The following is a 13,498-nucleotide window of genomic DNA, read 5'->3' as shown; positions in this document are numbered from 1 at the left end:
CGATGTCCGAGTCAACGCATCGACTTTTTTGCCACTTGACCGTAAAGCTAACAAATCGATTGATATATGTAAGTAGCCCACCTGGCAATGATTTCATAGCTAAGTTATTATACTAGAATTTAAATAAAAATAATTGTTGACAACCCTAGCCAATTGGACTCCCACTGTTATGTAATATTAAATTTTATTATTAATTTTAAAAATGTTTGTACACTATGTATCGATATGTTGGTAAATCACTAGTGAGACTTTGTGACTCTCCATTTTATGCCTGTTTTCTATTTCAAGCTTTATTTTTTTCAATATATTTTTCAGTCAAATACGGTATTATCTGAATTTAAAAATAAGCAATTATTACTAATCAATATTTATTACCAGCGCCAAACAATATTAGAGCGACCTGATGGATTAAATCTTAAAACAATAAGTTCTATAAAAATCCCAATTAATAGCGACTCACCCGACTAAAAATATCCGACAAATCAATTAAAGTAATGCAAAGAATTTATTCACCTTTAGTGAAGTATATTGACGTAAAACGTTACATCGATATAATTTCAATCCAATCGATATTAAAAATAAATTGTGATTTTTTTTATTTTTAATTATGGTTTTTTAAACGATCATTAATTATTTTTACTCCAAACAAATTGATTAACAGAATTAATTCTTACAAATATTCAAATGTAATACAAATTAATTGTAACAGCCTAATCTAAAGAATCAAGATAAGATTTTAGGTTAAACCCAATCCCGTTTCATGTGAAATTTTTATTAATCAAGATAAGTATAACACATAAAATGTTGTGCGTATCTTCTTGCGACTGAACGTTAGTTTATCGATATTTAATTCCGAGATCAGAGTACAACACTAATGTTATCTCATCATCGATTAAAACATTTTGATTAGCTTTCAACTTACGAGCTATGTCATAATCTGTGATCTGAAAAAGATCGTCTCAATGCTAAAATGAACTTAAAACATAATACGCTTACGGATCGATTCAGGATATTGATATGAAATTCCATACATTAGACGCTTAATATGGTACTAGATAGCTGTAACACAATGAGACGTGATGCCACCCCGGTCAAGTGACTGTGCGGGAATGGGTATCGATAGCGATCTGAGATCTCGATGTCGATATGTCTCGCCGGCGAACACCCGACAGCCCTATTGAAATTGTAAGCTTGACGAAAAATTTAATGAATTGTGACTTATAATGACGCGTGTAGAAAGGATATTGACTGCGGACAGTCTAATGGAAGGACAGTGGAGATGTGATCAGAGCTATAGTGTGTTTTATTTCTTTTTTATATATCAAGACTTGTGCCTTTTGATTATGTTTTGTATTGACTAAGTATACGTATTGTTTACTATCTATAGTTAAGCTGACATTGAACCAAATAATGAAACTAGATATTTTATATGCAGATGAAAATTGCTATTTTGTTAAACATTATCTATAAGAATATGTTCTCTATAGAATAGGGCTTTGGCCTTTCATATAAAATATTTAGAAATGTGTGACGTAAGTTCCGATAAGCAATTACAGTTAGTAGGCAAATGAGAGTATGCGATAACATAATCCGTTTGGCGACCTATTTAATATGTTATTGAAGATTAAAGATGTTACAATGGGCAAGTAGCTTCTGAACATCTGCTCACGTTATTGTTTTTATTAGTTATAACATTTACTTCAATATTTAACATCTTGTCATTGTGGGTTTCTGAGAGCAAAAGCTCCTTTAAAAATATAGTTGTCTCTGTTTTGTCAAAAATAATGACAGGGACGAAGATATGGTTCATACAAAGATAAAACGAAATTACAATACTTCTTTAAAAAAATATTAATTTTCAATTACACTATTTAAGTAGGTTTTAAAATTATAAACATTGTCGTACCAATAGTTCTCTAGCCATGTTTATGAAACATTTTCAGTGCATATTTATGACAAATTCCTTCAAATATTATAGTAAAATTGAACAGTGAATTACCGGCCATTACAGTAAACTTGGTGCATTATAATGAAAAGTAAATTTTTACTGCCGTCACGATCGGATTGAATTGTGAAATAATTAGTGCCCCCTTAAAAATACTCATTTACTACGCGTGATAAATATTTACGAGTTATTGTTCGTTGATGTAACGAAAGAAACATATGGAGCTTCCTTATAATTTAGAAAAATACTTTTCTTATTAAGACATAAGTCGGAATCGTACGGACAGTTCAAACGGTCCACCGATGACGTCAGTATAGCTATAGCGCTCTCATATGTTCCTATATGTTTGTCTCGCTCTGACGCGACTGCCGAGCATTATTCGTACGCTTCTGGCTTATGCTTAAATAAACCTTAATAGAACTTAATAGTAGTTTTTTGGTTTCAAGGTCAAAAAAATAAAAAGATGCTAACGCAAATTTTCCGTTATCACCAGGTTATTTACTTTATCTACTTTCTCTTGATTTAACCGTCTCCGTTGCAGTTGTTTTTTTTTATTATGAACCTAAATTTAGATCTACAAACGAGAGTTAAACGTCTGGCAATATGCCTAAAGTAATAATAATCTTGTGTGGACATCGAATACACTAGTACCTGTTGCATCTCACCGTGAACGTCTCATTAAATATATGGCACAGATTATATTTGAATTACCGCTATTTAATCTGATTCGTATATTTCAACACAATTAGAATGATATTTCTACTACATATGTTTAAATCTTAAATGAGACAAAATATAGTGTACTTTTTTAAATGTAATTATAAGAATATAGAACTTAGATACATAGATGCTTAAAACACAATGGTAAATTGTTAACTTTTATGATTCATTCATGGCCTAATAGGTTCTTTACTATTCTATTCGTCAACAAATTCATAACACTTCTCTATTAGCAGATATGGTACGAATCTGACTGCCTTTAATTTTATTTGTATGTGTAAGTAATTTCATCCAATTCCAATGAAGTTATAATTACGTTTAACAAATTAATGAACGTTGATTAGCCTAATTTTTAAAAAAGCATAGATTTTTGTAAATAAAAGTGACATCCATATTATCCTAACGGCTGCGGTAAGGTGCAAGCGCGTTAAAACAACGGTGCTACAAACGCTTACCAATAATTTCTTAATAACGTAAAGTAATATTTTATTAGTGCCAGTTCGCGGTGAAATGAGTTACTTAATTAGTTGTGTTTAAACAATAGTGGTTGACCCATTGAGCGTGCCTTGCTTTACGTGCGGCTAATTAAATAAAATGAAACGCGTTGCTGTATCACAATGTGGATAAATATAATTTACTTAGGTATGTAAATTATATTTATCTTTGTTTATAATTAATTCATAACTTGCCTTTCTTTCTTTTCTCTTTGTCCTTCTTTTTTCAGTAATTTTGGTAACTCCCGACGCAAAAACGACTGTGTTTGTGTGTGTGTAGCATCGTACTTCCCGAACGGATGAACCGATTTTGATTTTTTTTATATTGCGCTACTCAAATATCTTGTCACTGTTAAACGAACTTAATTTTTTTATCTTTCATAACTTAAAATGTACTCTCATCTCTTATTTTCAGTACAAAGTATTACCTATACATTGGTATACAAACGGATGACTAAGCGAATGAATCTTGTTTGGAATTTATGTGCGAATTCGGTTAATTTGTTTCATTCCCATGGCCACAAGAATCCATGGCTTCGTGAGTTCGGCGCTTTGTTCTGATGTCACCTACCGCATTCACACGAAATAAAAATGATTGGTATTCAACCGTATTTGTTAACAGGGGGTCACTTGTAGAGACCGCCACTGAATTAATTTTATAAAAAAATATAGATGACAAGTTTAATTTTAGGTCAAAATAATCATGAAATATAAAAAAGTACAAAAAAGAACTACAAAAAGTGTGCACTGCCCGGGAATCGAACCCGGGTCGCAAGAATGGGAATCTTGCATGATACCACTACACCAGCAGTGCTTGCTAGTTTATTTGAAATTGATATACGTATGTTTTCACTACACTGGAGAAATAATATTGAGCATGATATAGAAGAATATTAGATGAGAAAACCGCCAAAACATAATTGTAAGTACTAATTATCTAAAATTAAAATGAAATATGCATACTTTTTTCAAATCACTTAAAAAGGATTCACTAATAGAATGTCATACTAATATTATAAATGCGAATGTCTGGATGGATTGGATGGATGGATGTTTGTAAGAAGGTATCTCCAGAGTGGATCTGGATCTCGCTAAAATTCGGCATAGATGTAGAACATATGTATCTCTGTTGAACACATAGACGACCAACTTAAATTAGCCGCATTATAAAACCAAAGACTGATGTGTCTGTACATTCTTAAGTATAAATATCTTTAAAATTCTACGAAATTAAATTGGACGTGAAATTTATTTTTAATTAAATTAAAAAAATAATTGGAATAACAAGCACTCCTACACCCCGTCGGGCGCGCGCCGCACCGGACGCCTTGTGTAAACACAGAGATCCATAGCGCGTAATAAAAACGCTGTAAAATTTTGATGTTCAATTCAACATCATCCATCCTTTACAGTTTTCTACTAAATAACATCTCCATCCCGCTCACCTAAGAATGGCTTATATTATCAATGCACTTTACACAAAGCAGAAGTTCCGAAGAACGTCTGACGTTAATGTGACTTTGAAAGTAAATCTTGTAGGTTTAGTGCGTGATTACTGACTCGAGGATTAGGTGTCAAGTGATAAAAATAATAAAGATACAGAACTAGACTAAACCGAAGTGATGATGAACGCAATCATTTCAACGACGACGTCTACGAATATTAACAACTATACAATAGACAATAATAAAAGATTCGTCTGTATCTTTCAACGGTAAACAACGTTCTGGCTTATTTGTTAGAGATTTGTTTTACTTTTTTATTTGGCTTTCTTCAAAGAAGGTTTCTATAGCTGGAAAACCTGTACAAAAGCTTACTGATAACTTTGTTTTTTTTTTTAAATAGAACACGACTTGTTTGTATGTTTGTCGTACAGATGTTTCGTCGGCGGAATACATATTAATCTTACTAATATTATAAATGCGAATGTTTAGATGGATGGATAAATGGATGTTTTATAAAGGTTGTAGAACGGATCAATGGTACTCGCTGCTTTTTTTTTATTTGGCATATATGTAAAACAAAGTCTAGAAGGCTACTAATTAAGTTTTTTTAATGCCGCTCGGAGTGGCGGGCGACAGCTACTTTTAATTAAAACATGAAGCAAAGAAGCTAGAATAACCAAATGGGAGTGTAGTTACCATATAAGTTGATAGTCATATACTTGATGGGCACATATAGGTACGTTTTTTTATGATATATTGCAGTTACAACTTCGATGCATTCTTAATGGGTGTAAAATTTGCATTCTCACTCCCGTATAAAGCAATTTACTTATTAAATTAAAACGCACCTGTCTCCCACGTATCTGAGGGCTCGTCTTAACGCGGGCTTTAGGTAATGACCCCTAGATTCTTATCGCATTACCAATTTCATCGGAATGCGAACGGTCCGGCGCGGATCGATATAATTTTCGACCTAATGGATCGCTAATAGCCCAACATAATGACGACTAAAATACTGCTATTTTTTTTTTAAATCTCAATTAAATTTTGCTCCTAAATAAACAAACATGAAATTGGTTTAAATTTTAAATTTGTGTTGAGTTAATTTAGTACATAAAATATGTGAACCCTCTTTTAAGATATTTATAAAGACGAAAGTTTTAAAAATATATTTGTCAGAATAATAAAAGCAGCATTTTACTGGCGCGAAATTTTACACAACTTCAGTGTAAAATCGTGTTAAATTAGTCATCGATATCATTAAGGCTTAACCGATTAGTCATTTTACTTAGTTTTCGACGTTAATCAGTTACTTTTTAGCTTTATTGCAATTATAAAACTGCTGATTTGGAACTTTTTATTAAGGCTTTAAAATGAATAAGCCTTTGATTCAATTTTTTTCGTTTTTTTTTATTTTTTTTTCTTATGAAAAGTGGCCATACCACTACAATAATATTCAAAATATTACTTAATATAGTTTCATAAATAGATTTAATTGTAATTTACGTAATTAAAAAATGACAGAAAATAAAGTGAAGTTACTTTATGGTCTAATCTGTCATTTTATTTCTGTTGATATAAAAGAAAGGTGCAATGAAACAAAAAGGAACAAGTCACAACAGAAATACCACATAAAACACCGCAATGAGTCAGCGTACTCCCAGACTAATATAAAAATTTAATTAAATATAATAACACAGACGCAAAGCTACACTAACAATTACCCAATAATCGTTGTAATACCACCCAAATTAATAGTTACCGCGTCACTTCGGAGAGTTCTCACGAACGGATTGACATGATTATTAATATCGGACGTCTCGAAGGAGGAGCGATTGACACATTAATATACCGATCACAAACTTAAACACAAACTATTAGAGACAAAATAAACCTTATGACATCAGTAATAAAGATGAGTAAGAGTGCAGATTAAAAGTTTGTGCGAGCTAAAGCGATCGTATCAGTGAATCGGTCCGTGAGACCACAATTTTCAAGCGTCACCGACTATGAGACAGTGATTTTGACGTGTCATAACTTAATTATTTGCGTGACATTGCCGATATTTTAATAAGACGATGATTTTAAAGCTTAAACAACATTAAAAAAATCTTATCTTCGTCATTTTTTTTGTCTTAAATATTAGCAGATTTCTTTGTAAATTTACTAAGATTTCTATTTACCATTCCAACTAAGCTCTAGGCTTGTGCTAGGATACGGTTTACGACAATAGTCGAATGACGGGATTCGAACCCTCAACCTCGTGATCGGAAATCCGTACCCTTAACCATTAGGCTATTGACGCTCAAAATTTTAATTTTAATTATAGTTTTCTCATTAGCTCCGTCCGCGTGGATATATAAAAAAACTTAATTATTGTAGCCCAACCATCCATCCATCCCCATCACATCCATCTAAACATTCGCATTTATAATATTACTAAGTTAAATAAAAAGCAGCTCTTCAAGGCATAAATTTGAAAAAAAAATGAAAAAACAGTATCCTATGTCCGTTTCCTGGCTCTAAGCTACCTCCTTACCAATTTTCAGGCATATCGGTAAAGCTGTTCTTGAGTTATAAATAGTGTAACTAACACGACTTTCTTTTATATATATAGATATATGCTTAAAGTAATAAAATACCGTAATCTACGTCATTATTTTGCTTTCGTAATCAGATTATTAGTATTTGTCATATATGACTAGTTTGACGCGATATATCCTTATTTGCGAATATATAATATATGCGTGTGTAAATTGTAGTTAATTCAAAGAGCGTCATTAATAAACAAATAAAAACTCTAATGTGTCACGACATATGACTAAAAATGTTTATTCATTAATTAATTATGTTAGTCTTGGTTTAATGTTCACATAAGACAAGAATTGAACAGTCGAAAGTTTCTATTTACAAAATTCCTTAGAAGAAATAATTTTCTTTTCTTAAAAAATATAATCATTGTAATATAAATTTGTTTTTATCTTTATGGCCAGTTAATAATCTGTGGAACGACATTAGAGCATCTATTTTATAGTCTGTGGTATATGTGCGCTAGGGCTCGCCCCGCCCCCCGGCACGCCTACCTCCCTTGGCCCTTCCGCCCTCTCCCCCTCCCGGCACAATGAACAACATTTCCCGGTTTTTCCATTCCAAATTCCGATGTTACAAATTCCAAAATTACTCGACGCGAAACAATCCCGCCCGAAGCGTTTCGTAAAATAAATTCATGAGTTTTTTAATCTGTGAAAGACTACAAGTAATGTCTTTATGAACGTTCCTGGCATTTCTGTTTGATGAAATATCTTCAACGACAACCTTGAAAGGTTATTTCGAAGAATTCAAAGTATTCGTTTGATTAGATTTGAAGCAGTCTTGATTCTGTATATCCAAATTAAACAAAGATAATTACGCATTTAGATGATTCAGACTTTTCAAACTTCAATGAACTCTAACAATAAAACGAAATAGAATAATGAAGTTGAAATGAATCGCACGCAAACACAATAGAGTCGAATCACTGCCACAATAGGAGGTAATTAAACCACAATCCAAATATTCTCGTGTCTAGGCGGATGTCTTCACGGTGGTCGCGATTATAATAAGCGCAAAGAGCAAAATAGACCTGCACCGAGTCTTTTTATGCACACATAGACATTGTCTCTCAGATGACATTTATGAAAGAAAAGAAAATTTGAAGGTGTCGTTGATATTATGAGGTCCGTGAACAGTAAACATCAATTCTCATCTTTGACAAGATAATTTAATGGATTAAAGAACTCTTAATGAAAATTTTAAAATATACGCTATTTCGAAAATAGATAATAATTCTGTCAGTGACACAAAAAAACATTAAAAGGATAATAAATTTCAAGGAAAAAGATTTTTTATGATTGATAGGATCTGATGACTTAATATTGAGGGACCCATCTCTCGCTTGTCTCATTTTAATATACCAAATAAGTAACATACAGACTTCAAAACTAACAAGAATAAAACAGCAACGTAAAACAAAGTATTTTGAACGCCTATCTCAATTAATCTAAGGCAAATGGAATGACTGCGCACCCGCGGTGGCTTTCCCAGCGAACTCATCGCTCACCGCTCACCGCTCACCGGGCGAACTGACGAAATTAGATCGATTAACGTGATAAACATATCGATTGGAGCATCGACGAGTCGTGATATCGATCAGGACCACTGACAAATTACGCCGGGCGCCCTACCCGCTTCAATGGGCCACAGATCCCTACCATTGATACGTTTGCGTTTCGCTTTGACGACTTCGGTTTCAGACTGATTGCTTATTCGGTTAATGGTTTCTACTTCTTGAATGACTAATTAAGTAAATATAGCTTTTGCATTATCGCACACTGTAACTACTATAATCGAAGCATGGAAATCAAAACATACTATTTATAAACGTAACAATAAAATCTAAGCTTCTGCGTGTACAATTTCTTAAAGTAAACGTGCAATCAAACAACTATAAATTCATTAAATTGAATGCTAAATGAGTTTCCAATATGTTCATGTCTTGCATAAACAACCTCCTTGTTATCAAAACTTATACGTGGCATTTATGAAAAAAAAAATCTTCTTGATATGTAGTAGATAAAAAATTCATTCCTTATTTAATAACGTTTGAACTGCAATGTAGTCTGTTAAAGAAGATAATTAAATAAAGTGCACAAGCGGCCTCCGCGGTATGTGAACAGGTAACATAAATCACTGACGCGCGGCATTCGCTGACGGCCCGAATGCCTTCGTCTGATTGTAGACTCCACGCTCAAGACACATTGCGTATCATATATACATTGGCCTTATCCTTCTTATAAGAGTAACTAGGTAAGTCTTAGTCAATAACGTAATTTATAGTACAAAGAGAGAAACGAGCTAATTAGTAGCCTGATTTTATGTGTAGAGCGTCCGTGGCTCAGGAGTCAGGCATTTGACTTGCAATCTGCAGGTCCTGGGTGCGAATCCCGCCATGTACCAATGTGTTTTTCGATTTCCGATTTATACATGTGTAGTTATCCGACGTTCTTACGGTGAAGGAAAACATCGTGATGTAACCTGCACGTATCTGAGAAGAAATTCAAAGATATGTGTGAAGTCAAACAACACAAACTTGGCCAGCGTGGTTGGCTATGGCCTAGTCTCTACCCTTAGCTTAGTAGGTTTCGAGCTCCTCGGTGGGGACATATAATGAGCTGATGATGATTTCATGTAGCCAAATTATAAATAATTAATATAAAAACAATAGGAATAAACATGTAACTAAAAGTAGCCTTTTTGTAAGAGTAAAAGTAAGACTGGAAAACATAAATATGAAAATACTGCAAAAGACAGTACTGAGTTTTAATAAAGAAAAACAAATGAAAGTAAGTAAAAGGTAAAAGAAAGAGGTAAAATTATAAGATGTCCGCGTCTTTTAAACCTTTACTCTATAATAGAGTATGAAGTCGCATTACACAACTAAGAAGTGACTTAAAAGGATCGAATACTAAAAGACGCAGTTGTGAATGCATTAAACTCATCAGATATACACATTTCTATTACGAAACATCCTGTAAAAGGTATAAATAAATTAACAAATAATCAAAGAACTGGCAGCTATAAAAATATAAATGTAAATAGTCGGTTCATACGAAGCGAAGTTTATGGCCGTATTTCAATTATCATTGGGCTTAGCAAGTGGTCCAGAGGATGCTAATGGAAGGGAATCGATGCGCGAGATACTAGACCAAGTCGGGTGATACGGTTAACTGCAGACGTGCTAATAGGCATTAAGTGAAATTTATTGATTTCATTCTATGGACCGCGGTATTAAAATAAAAATGGTTTTTGAATAAACTAAAAACCATTTGCACTGCGAAAGGTGAATTAACCTGACTCCGTAGTAAATCTTAAGCTTAATAATCTCATTGAATTATTAACTTTAAGTCACTTATTTCGACATTTATAGATCTGTATGACTAACCGTAAGTTTCTGAGACCAAAATCCCCGTTTAAAACACATTTCTAAAATTGATTTGCCGAAGATAATGACAGGGATGATGGTATGTTTTAAATATAGATTTTTGATCTCAGAATTCAAAGGCAAATGAAGACACAAGGTAGAATCCAACTACGGGATTTAACTTAAATTTTTTGCGACATCTTGACCTGTTTGATGCGTCAACGTATCTGCGAAATGCAGAGCCACAGTGCAGCAAACGCAGTTATCAAGATGGCTAAATGCTTGCAATTAGCTCATGTGAAATGTCGCATACACATGCTAACGAGGTCCCGCCTCGAGCGCGATGGTCCCGCGCCCGCACACCATAGCGCGGTAACAACAACCAGACCCTATTAGCGATCTGTGGACTCCGCCACAGAGTATAAACCTTATAGGATTTGATTTAGGATCGTCGCACACTAAGCAGAGTAACCATGTATAAAAGTACTATAGATAAAATCTTTACCTTTAATAGACGAAGGACACTCGAGGCAAATTTAGGGAAAAGTTAAAAATGAAAATAATTAATAAACGGGAGAAAATAAAATATTAGCATACACTATAAGGAAGATATCATTTCAAAAGAACAATTTAGCATTATTAAAAAGAAGAATAAAAAATAAACATTCTAAATTTAAAATAAGTAAAAAAGTCTAAAAAGGTCCGTTGGCATCGGCAGAATTTTAATTACGTTAAAATCTTGACAATAGTATCTTTAAGACCCTTTATTATGGTAACTATGGTAACTAGATATAGCTAAATTTTACTGTTGTCAGAGTTAGAGTTAAACTAAAGTATTGATCTGTCTTCGTAGTATGCACGGCCCGTTATTGTGGACTCTACCGCTGTTCAAGTATGGTTCAAAAACTTATTAACACTAAAATAGTGTACATCAGTTTTGTGTTTTTGGTTTGTTTTAAACGCCAGAGAGAACAATATAAATTGTATTTAGTTAGTGTTGTTTTTTGTAATAATTGTAGATCAACAATCTTCCATGTTTAGTGTGCGTTCTAGTTTAATATCGAGTTCGACCCTCCGTTGATTTATAGCCCCCTGTATATAGCCCCCTAAAAATTTGTGCTTGTGTCGTGCCTCTCAACAAAACTTTGTACAATTAGCGTTGCCTTATGAAAATACACTAATGAAACGGAAACTGAGTAACTTTTTAATTTTCGTTATTAATAAGTGTTACGAAATAAAATACATTTTTATAAAATCAATTTATTAATCATTCATGAAATTGGAATCGAAGTTTGATTGCTAAATTATGAATTTGTTTTGTCCTTTTTTTATGTTCTTAGTAATCTTATAAATGCAAATGTTTAGATGGAAGGATGTTTGTTAGAAGGTATCTCGAGAACGGCTGGATGAATCTCACTGAAATTTGGCACAGATGTAGAACATAGCCTGGAAGAAAACATAAGTTAATTATTTTTTTTAATTCCGCGTGAATGGAGTCTCGGCCAGCCAGTATCTTAATATGATCTCCATTACATTATCACAAAGTATACCAGTTTTTATTTACATTGTAAAGTAAACATAGCGCTACTAGTGTGGTCTACTACTACATTAATTTTATTAATGATAATTAAATGATATGCAGTTAGCGGTTATTGGCAAACATATTCTCTTTTAAGTAGCCGAAGTAAACAATTTTGTTTATTAATGATTAAATAATTACTAATGCAAATTACTGCAAATATCGATATATGCACTGGCATTATAAGAAAAACAATTGTCATGTCTTAAGGCTGAAACCCGTGTAAAGTGGCTTTAAACTTGAATAAAGTAACACATTGTTATTGAACTGGACCTCATAAAGTACGATGAGATGGCCTTGTCAATCCTAATAAACATATTTCCAATACTTGCTACATAACTAATACAAATAATTTTAAACAATACTTACGGTACCTTGCAGAAACCTAGTGGTCTCCCGCGACTTTGTCAGCGCATAAGTAAGAAAGTAACCTATAATAATCCCGTTTGCGTCAGCTATCTTCCCGTCAAAAATCGGTCAACAAATGTATAGCTTTGCGGGCAGACAGACAGACAACATTTTAATTGTTTCTTATCATGTGTACGAAGCATGACATTTTTATTAACATATATAGATAGACAACATATTCAAGAAACAAAATTGAATGTTTCTTTTGTAATGTATATATTATAACTTCTACATTAAAACGCAACAATGTAAAACTACAAAGAAAATCGTACAAGAAGAGAGCATGAAAAGAGTTGAAATAAAACACATACATTCTACCCGTGGAGCGGGTAATCATGCTTCTGGCAACACCGATAGAGGCCGCAAATGTTTCCCAGCCAATATGTTGGATACGTTTGCGCGGTAATTGATAATAACAGAAAATGATGCGTGTCAGTAGCTGCGAGCTATGTGCTGTAAACACAATCGCGCAACATAAATGATTCATTGTGTTGCCATGTGTGTATTGTAAAACTCCCCAGTGCTTTAAAGCCGTTTTAATCTTAAAGAAAACAATATAGATAAAGTATAATATCGAATTTTAGTATATGTATGTAAATTTTATGATTTAACTGTAAAAGAGAAACGTCAACTATATTTACTGTTGTTTAACAAAGCTATTCAATTTTCTTTTATATACGCAACCAAGTATTTCTGTACAACAATATCCATAATGATTATTTATTTGGTTTGTATTATAATTTTGTAGATTGGCAACATTGTAATACGTGTATTTCTTACAGTTTTATTAGAAACATCAATGCCTATACAATATGTATTTTTTTAAATATTAGCAGGTTTTTATGAATTTACTAATATTTCTTGTACGATTCCAAATAAGCGCTATGCTTGTGCTAGGATATGGTTTACAACAATAGTCGAATGGCGGGATTCGAACCCCCGACCTCG

At 33.0% G+C, this 13,498-nt stretch overlaps 1 non-coding gene across 1 annotated transcript; it reads right to left on the bottom strand.

Moving 5' to 3' along the window:
- Positions 1-3,902: 3,902 nt before the first annotated feature.
- TRNAG-CCC (transfer RNA glycine (anticodon CCC)) lies at positions 3,903-3,973 on the bottom strand. Its single transcript has one exon. It is a non-coding gene; the product is annotated as a tRNA-Gly (tRNA).
- Between the last annotated feature and the right edge of the window lie 9,525 nt (positions 3,974-13,498).

Source organism: Papilio xuthus, unplaced genomic scaffold (genome assembly GCF_000836235.2).
Source record: "Papilio xuthus unplaced genomic scaffold, Pxut_1.1 DF824655.1, whole genome shotgun sequence".
NCBI lineage: Eukaryota > Metazoa > Arthropoda > Insecta > Lepidoptera > Papilionidae > Papilio > Papilio xuthus.
Note: the sequence above shows the minus strand (reverse complement) of the source record. Positions and strands in the feature narration are given on the sequence as shown.